Raw genomic sequence first — 8,269 nt, 5'->3', positions numbered from 1 at the left:
AAGTGCGGGCGCAAAACCGCAGAATTTTGAAATAAGAGTTTCGGGGACTATTTACCAAGTGCACGCAATCCCTGCTTTCTATCTCCATGAGAAGCAAGTCAAAATGCTTTCCCAAGTCTACCTGTTTCTGAAACTGCTCTCATCACTTGTGTTTTGTTTATGTAAGCTTTTACGTTGCTTATTTCGATGTTATTTCACAGCTTTGCTCAGTTGAGTGTTTCATGAAAGCCGTCTTATACGGCTCAGCTATATTTTGTTACCTCTCCCGTCCTTATTACTTAATCAACGTAATGATTCCAGCTATTCGACTATTGCACCTATTGAACTTGAATGTCAACAACGGAACGGAGCAGTCATTTTGTCTCCCATGAGAAAGTCCGGTTATCCTGCCGGGAGTTTATTCTCAGCTAAATCCATTCAGTGTTTCTATTTTGGTGCAATGTCTAGACATAAAAAACTTTTACTAGGAACCAAACGCTGGGTTCTGCGAAACTGGACTAGACAGCCAGAAAACATATGACACACATACATGTGCCAGTGTTGGCTATTGAATTCATGCCAAGCACCTTGCATGGTGTATATTTTATGTATTCACCTGTGATAAAATATAGATGATGGAGTCATGTGTTTACTTACTATAATGTCTTTGTGCTGTGTCTGCAGTGATAACATTTCTATATTAGTGTGTTTTATAAGTTGTTCCTTGTATACATAATTGTTTGCAGCATCATAAAAAACAAGGCCGACAAAGTGCAAATTAAAGTTTTTTTAGGGGTAGTGACCACCTATTTTAAATCCTCTAAGTCCCAACATCTGCACAAAGTAATTGTGCTCACTGTGACCACAGATGATGTCATTTTAGGGTAATGACCAATTTGGAGCTTAGAGACAAAAGCTGTGCATTTCATTTAAAATGGTGCCCATAAAGTGGCTTATTGTCATTTACAACTGGTGTCCCTTTATGAAATGTATAGATGCATGGAATGTTTTATACTCATAGAAGTGTGAAGATCATTTTCCAAGAGCAGCAAAAACTATTAAATAATATGTTCTCAGTGGGAGGCTATTTCTCAGGCATAATTACATAGTTTGGGTGCTTTTTCTTAACCGCCTTTGTACATTTTGTGATCATGCCCTCTACATCACCTCTTCTACGGGGCTTCCTCTGCTTTTAGTAGCTGATGAAGTCAATCTCTTACTTCTTCCGTACACTTCCTCATGTATGCATTCATAAAGTGTTGCATGCAAGCTCTAAACGGGCCATGATGGATGGAGGGGCATGGTACACAGTCCACATCTGATGAAGTGCTAGTCCTGTTCTCATACAAATTCTTAAACTGTTTTCCCCCACACCTTCCAATGTCAGTATTAGGGGGTGTGTGTCAAAGTGTTGTAAAGCCATGAATCTTAGAAACAGCCCTACGTCACAGAGAGATCAAGACCTTATTCTGGCACACTGAGCAGGTTTCAGTTGGAGACATGGCTACGATTGTTATAATATAGGGTAAACAATTCATATTCTAAATTTTCTGAAAATAGCTTACAAGTTCAACCTCTTTATTTTGTGTTCTTGCATTTTTTCCAAACGCGGTTTAACACGAAACAAATTCTATTCAGGTCCACTGCCATTCTCTACATCAAACAAACTCATTTTGACAGATTTCTTTTCCTTCCAGAACAAATTATATTTTTTATCTCTAATCTTCAGGAAACATATTGCCGTACACACCCTCATTCAGCCCAACAATATTGACTCAAAATCCTGTCTTGATAAAAAAAAAAGACTAAATTAAGTCAGCAGGAAGAAAGGGCCTCCATTAGCCTTCACTGCAGCTGCTGATGACTGATATGATAGCGACCCCATTCAAACTGCAAATTTTACACATGATTGAGGCTCTATTGGTTATAATGAAATCGCCTTCCTGAATATTGCACATCAGTGACTTTGTGACCAACGGCACAATAGCTGCCATTATATTATTTGGCCCTCAACCCATTTTTCATTGTATCAGGTCCACTGTGTTATTATTGCAGAACTCACAGTGAACCCGCAGCTTTGGTTTCATGCTGTCACGGAAGTGAACGTTCTCTCCGCCGGGAGCAATTTACAGAGTGTTAATTGACCACCGCGATCACTCAGCAGATATAGGGAAAGTCTGAGGGGTCACAGGAGACTTACAGGGGAGGCCGTCCGGGGAGCAGGACCGGCTCAAGAGCTGCAACATTTTCAACTTCAGCTTACGACATTGTTGTACCCTCCTGGTTGGATGCACTCATTGTAAGTCGCTGTGGATAAAAGCTTCAAGAAAAAGAAAAATGTAGCTCTACACTCTAAATCGTGTTTAAATAGGCAACAGAAATTATTTTTTATTATCTAGTATACTCGCCGTGTTCATGATGCAGAAATCTGAAAAACAATGCACTCACAAAATCTCGTGACCCAGATGTGTATCCTTCACTGAAGGGTGGTGGGGGGTTGGTGACAGAATGAGCACCATCTGGCTGTCTATAATCAGCTTTGAACAACAGACCGAGAGACAGCGAAACAATACAAAGCGCATGTGTAAAACAGAGATTCAACTGTTAGCATACTAAATGTTTTTATCTAAATGCTTTGGTTTGCAAAGACCGATTGTGCAAATATTTTTATGAAAGAGTGGAACATGGATTTTGGATTTGAGCGATGAGATAATGATAATTATGGTTTTGATCATTGTTCATCCCTCTGGTGCAGTTTGTCAGAATGCCGAAGCATTAGCATGAACGAATGTGTGTGTGGCCCTGCATCTGGACACTCTTAATACTGTTTAATCCCAACAAGCCTGTCAGACAGCCAGGATTTCCCTCATGCCAAAACACCATCTACAGTGTTCATGTATCTTCAAATGGAAAAAGTAAAGGCAGAATCATTTAGTCCGCTTTCCTGGAATAATGATTTTCTGGGATTTTTCTGTATTAAGGTAAGGGTGAACCTTTTTTTTTTTGAATGAATGAGACTTTCACCTTTTAATTCAGCTTTGTGAGGCAGAATTCTTAACATAGGTATGTGTTGAGTGCTTTTCAAAGAGGAGGAAAAACATGGCAGCCAGAGGGGATGAAGGCATTGCACTTCTCCTTAAAATAAGTTTCAAACACTGGCAGCTTTCGGGATTTAATGGATCGTTTTTTGTGGACCGGTTAGGAAATTGCTCCTATAATTTTACATGAAGCAGTTGGGAATAATTGCCTTGGTCATGCCAATAATTTCACGCTAATTATGTGATATCTTTTGATGAAAAGTGCCTTTTTTGTGCCGGGTTGCCCGGACCGGGTGATTTACGAGGGCTATAAGTCGGTGTTTTGCTGCATACAGCCCGCATGGTGCATGGCGTCTGAATGCCATGCTTGCTTACACCGAAAAGCTGCACTAATGGGTTTGTGTTACATTCCTAAATCAACTCGAGCTGTGAAGCGGCTCCCAGCAAACCTTCATGATCCACCACCAGGCATGGTTTTGCCAAGGTGCCTGTGCCAGCTGGCAGTAACAGACACGCCTGTATCACAAGCAGTCTGTGCCAGCAATAGCTTCACTGAGGTTTGCAGAATTCCCCCCATTCTCTCGAGCCGATTACACGCACGTTGTATTCTCATTACGCAAGGCTCCTCGCGGTCCTGTCTTGTGCAAATGCTCCACGGAATGAAGGTACACGCAGAGCATACAAATGTCAGACGTGATGTCTGCAGACAGCTCGGGAAGAGAGACAAGTGTGTGGAGTGGTTGGAGTTTGGGTGGAGACACAGGCATTTACTGTATAACGGCAGACAAATATGCGCGGACCCCACCCAAGGCTAGTGATCAACTCCTCTGTCGTCAGTGTCTTTATCACATGGACAGAGATTGATCACCAAGGATCACATTCCCCGGGATTCCTATCCCATTTTTCGTCTGTAGTGGATCAAGGATGGCAGCTCTATGCAATATATTTGCGCAAATAGGCTCCCACCTTTGCTTTCAACAGTTGTCAGTGCAGGGCTTATTTCTGAAGATACATAATGACATTTTTACAACTTTTCTAGCGACATTGCAGTTAAGAGGCTGTTATTGTTAAATATTGCAAAGCGCTTTTTGCCAAGATTCTCTCCAAGGCACAGTTGCAGCCAAGCACTTCATGGATGAGTTATGTTTTATGGCTTATGTTTAATGGGTTGGTAAAGGCAGGGAGAAAAGACAATTGAACTATAAAATCCATGTACATAAATGAGAGATATTGTATTTTTTTCAACCATTGTAACTGGTAATTATTTGGACTGCTATACGGCTTCATGTCGTCTGCTATTCCCAAGTCCCGCTTCAAGCTCCGAAGTGGATGTGATCCACCAACACACCCATGGTTTCCAAACAGCTTTCGTTTGATGACTCTGCAGTCAGTTGGATGAGGGGGAATTCTGAGTAGATTTATCAGATCCAACACACCCGTGAGTCAGTCAAAGAAGGATGTTGAACCTAAATGCATTTATTGAGTAAACACCACTATCTGGGTCACAGGTAGACCAGATAAGCAAATCAGTGATTTCCTCCTCCTGTAGAATGAGGCACTTTCACTCAGTCGGATAGTGAGCGAGATATCAGGAGCAGAGGAGGAGCAGAGGGTCACTGTGGGCAGGAGCAACAGAGGGAAAGAGAGCTGTAACAATGGTTCAAAGCCTCCATTTTTTTTAAACTTTTATTTGATCCATTGTCCCCGCTGGTCTTTAGAGACCACCACCAACCAGGCATCGTCTTACTCAGGATGACAAGGGTTTTGTATAACCGAGATGCCCTGTGAGATTAGGTCCAGGTGAAGCACAAGGATAGAGAGTGGGAGGTACGGTATTTCATCAGCGTTTTAAGCGGTTTATGTGTGAAAGTTTGAGTTTTATCTGCACATGAATTGTAATTACCCAGTTCTAATTGTTTTGCTAGATAGTAACAAAAAGAAAGAAGATATATGTGTAATGAGACAGAAGCCAGATAAGCAAATGGCTGGTTCTTTATCTGATAGTGATTGTAAATCCCTACGAGAGGATCACCACAGTGGCCTATTTAATCCCTCACTAGATCTCCCTCGTAATTACAATCTTTCTCTCTGTGGCAAAATGTATGGCTGCAATATCTTGAGAAATATGTGAGTGAAAGCATGAGAATGAGAATTTGGAGGATGCAAATTAAACAATGTTGTGACTTATTGTCAGTAACAAAACATTTACTGTTTCAATCCGGAATAATTGGTTTCTTGGAAAATGGACAATTTGGGCCCAGCTCTGTTCTAGTTGTAGTAGTCTGACTAGACCTGACTATGGTATGGCTTGTGTGAGGGGACCTTTGCACATTTATTTCAACAAAAACTGAGATAGATTATAACCTCCAGGTAAGTGTTTTTTCTTTAACCTATTCATTACTTTCATATTCATGTTCCGCTTGGTTGTCAAAAAATAATTCAAGGTAACAGAAAGAGAAAAAGAGTCGGACCCAGTTAAACAGTCGATGAGTTCAGCTGCCCACAATGTTTTCTTAACAGTGGCAACTCTAAACCTGTTGGTGAAACCTTTGTCTAGTGTCACATATTTAAATTGAATAGACTTCCTAGAAAGCTTCTTTGCATCAACATGTGCAGGAGCCCGGCCTCAGACTACCGGCGTTCGGCTGGCTCGTGAATGCACAGGACAGAGATGTTATCTGGCCTTAGGGAGGATGTTTGGGGAGCGGGAGTGGGAGCGCTGTGGGGCTTCAGTGTGCTAATGGAGCTAACAGCCAGGAAGGCATAGTGTTGATTCTGCAGATTTAAGCCAGCTACTGATGGCAATGGGGCTAAATACTGACCCCATGGACTAATAAAGAAAATCACCTCAGGCACGAGCCGCAGGGGTCAGAGGTAACGGCGTGGCTGGGAAAAATGCAGGCCACGGCTTTCCATCACTCCTCTGCCTAATTGGAATGACAGTTGAAGACCGGTGGGGGTAACAGTGTTTATTTACGTCTTTGTTACGCGGTGAGCAAGCACAAAGATATGCCAGGCCCGGCCAGAGATGACATCGCTCCCGTATGCTGTCTGGCTCCAGGATCTCTGGGCTAGTACAATAAGGACTTCCTGTCTGCCATCAGTGTCCCCTGCATTCCACCAGGGCCCGGGATGAGGTGATGGGGCTGCTGGGGACAGGGTTTTGTGAAAGAGTACATGTCCTAATTAAACCGACAGTATAGGCCAGTTCCCTTGTTTTGAACCCCCGAGCTGACAACGGGTCTGAGTCGCTGGAACAGGCTGTGATCTCTGATGTGAGGTGGAAGTTGGTACAGCAACTATCCGTGCGCTTGTTACTGTACAGCTTTACTGCTAAAATAAAGCATGACCATAGAGATGAATAAACAGTTACAATAAACAGTGGGAAATAAGCTGGTTGTGAGCAAACGGCTTAACCTCAATGACAACCAGGGAAAACAGAAAAAGGATGAAGAAAGAACAGTAATGGAAAACAACGTATACATATATATATGTCTTTCAAGAAAGAAACAATGGATTTCTAGTAAAATCCTGATGTTGCTACTTGAAGAATTGGGGGAAGACAGTGTTCAAGCTCTGCAGTTTGAGTGGGGTCAAGGTGAGAGAGCAACCTTCATAACCTGGGTCCTAAAACAGACTACTGCTGTCTAGCCCGACTACGTAAGAGGGCATTAATGCCCTCCTGAAAGAAGCGTCGCTACAGGAGGAAAAGAACACGGACAACCCTTCTCCCGGGATATTTCACGTGTATGTGACAGCACACCAGAAGTGTGTGTTTTAAAGGATTACTATGATTTTTGAGCAGTCAACTCGTTTATTCAACATATCTATGTTTGCACAGTAGACCTCCTGCCCGGAGGCTCCATACTGTCGATCAGAATACTTTTCCTTTCACAAAGCTGATTGGACACAGTGAATACGACATATATGATGGTACATGCATTACTGCTGACACAATGGATAAAATTGGATGTGATGAGTTGTATTTTAAAATCAATAAACCATCAGCAAATTTAATTTACACAGATTTTCTCTGCGAAATGACAGCAATGTAATTTTTTAAAATAGGATCATTACAACTTTGTGTCGTGCTATTTCTGATGATGGTTAGAAGATGAATAAGCTTGAGGACATTTCAAAAGTCTATTCAGTGCAGGAAATGAGTAACTATTGTGTTGCGCTTTTCCTAATTTAGCTGCCGAGAGTTTCTGTCGTCATTTCATTCTGTGAAATTAAAGGATCACTGACCCAACCCTAAAATGTTGCCAATCTGCCTGAACAGTGACGGTTGTCACGGGTAATTCATTAAGTACAGTATATTTGATCCCATTGTGTTTCCAGCTTTTTGTTAAATACATTCACAGTGCTTGTTACATCTGATATTATGCTCTCAAAGGTGGCCTTTGTGCCGCCCTGATACCAGACCTCCATAAATAACTTTCAGTGAGCAATGGAGGGAGAAGTGAGAAAGGAGGCGTGCGTGTGTGCTTTTCCTGTTCAATGACTTATAAATGTTTACATTGTGTCAAGTCCTTTCATGGCTGTCCAATGGAAACTGAAATTCAGAAAGGTTTTTCTAATGAAGGGAACTTACTAAAGTCTCAGAAGGACCATTCCAACAATTAGAAAAATAACAGATAAGCTGTCGCAGCACATTAGCATTTTATAACTCGAGTACTATAGTAGATAGCCTATAGCAGCAATCAGACAGGTTGTACAGTGAGGTGGAGAAAGAGGCTTAGTACCAATAACGTAATGTTTGCGCTAATGAAAGCACTGATTACAGACACAAAGCATTCCTCATAGAGGCGACTGCCAATAACTGCAGGCAAAGAATAGGATTCTTTACCGTTTTCCTAACAAACACCGCAACACAAAACTGAAGTGGCAATGCTGATTCATTATCGAATGTTTACATGATTTTATACAACAACAAGACTGAAGACAGTGTAATATCATAAACAATTGTAACCCATTTAGAAGTATTTTAGATAACGTGCCTGTAAGAGCCCATGGAATTTTTCTTCACTTCTTCCTCAATAAAAGTTTAAGATTTCTCCTAGGTCCCATTTGTTTTATTCATGGCTATTTTCAAAAAAGTAAACACATTCCCATCTCATTCAGCCGTGGAATGAACTGAATTACAAGTTGGGCCTGGGCTCCATAAAAAGGGTCAGTGCCTTTCCAGAAGATCCGATTTAGGTACCCTTAAATGGAGGTCATTTATTTGTGTTAAAACTGCTGGTTGTCAT

The sequence above is a fragment of the Pungitius pungitius genome, chromosome 13 (genome assembly GCF_949316345.1).
Source record: "Pungitius pungitius chromosome 13, fPunPun2.1, whole genome shotgun sequence".
Taxonomy (NCBI): domain Eukaryota; kingdom Metazoa; phylum Chordata; class Actinopteri; order Perciformes; family Gasterosteidae; genus Pungitius; species Pungitius pungitius.
Note: the sequence above shows the minus strand (reverse complement) of the source record.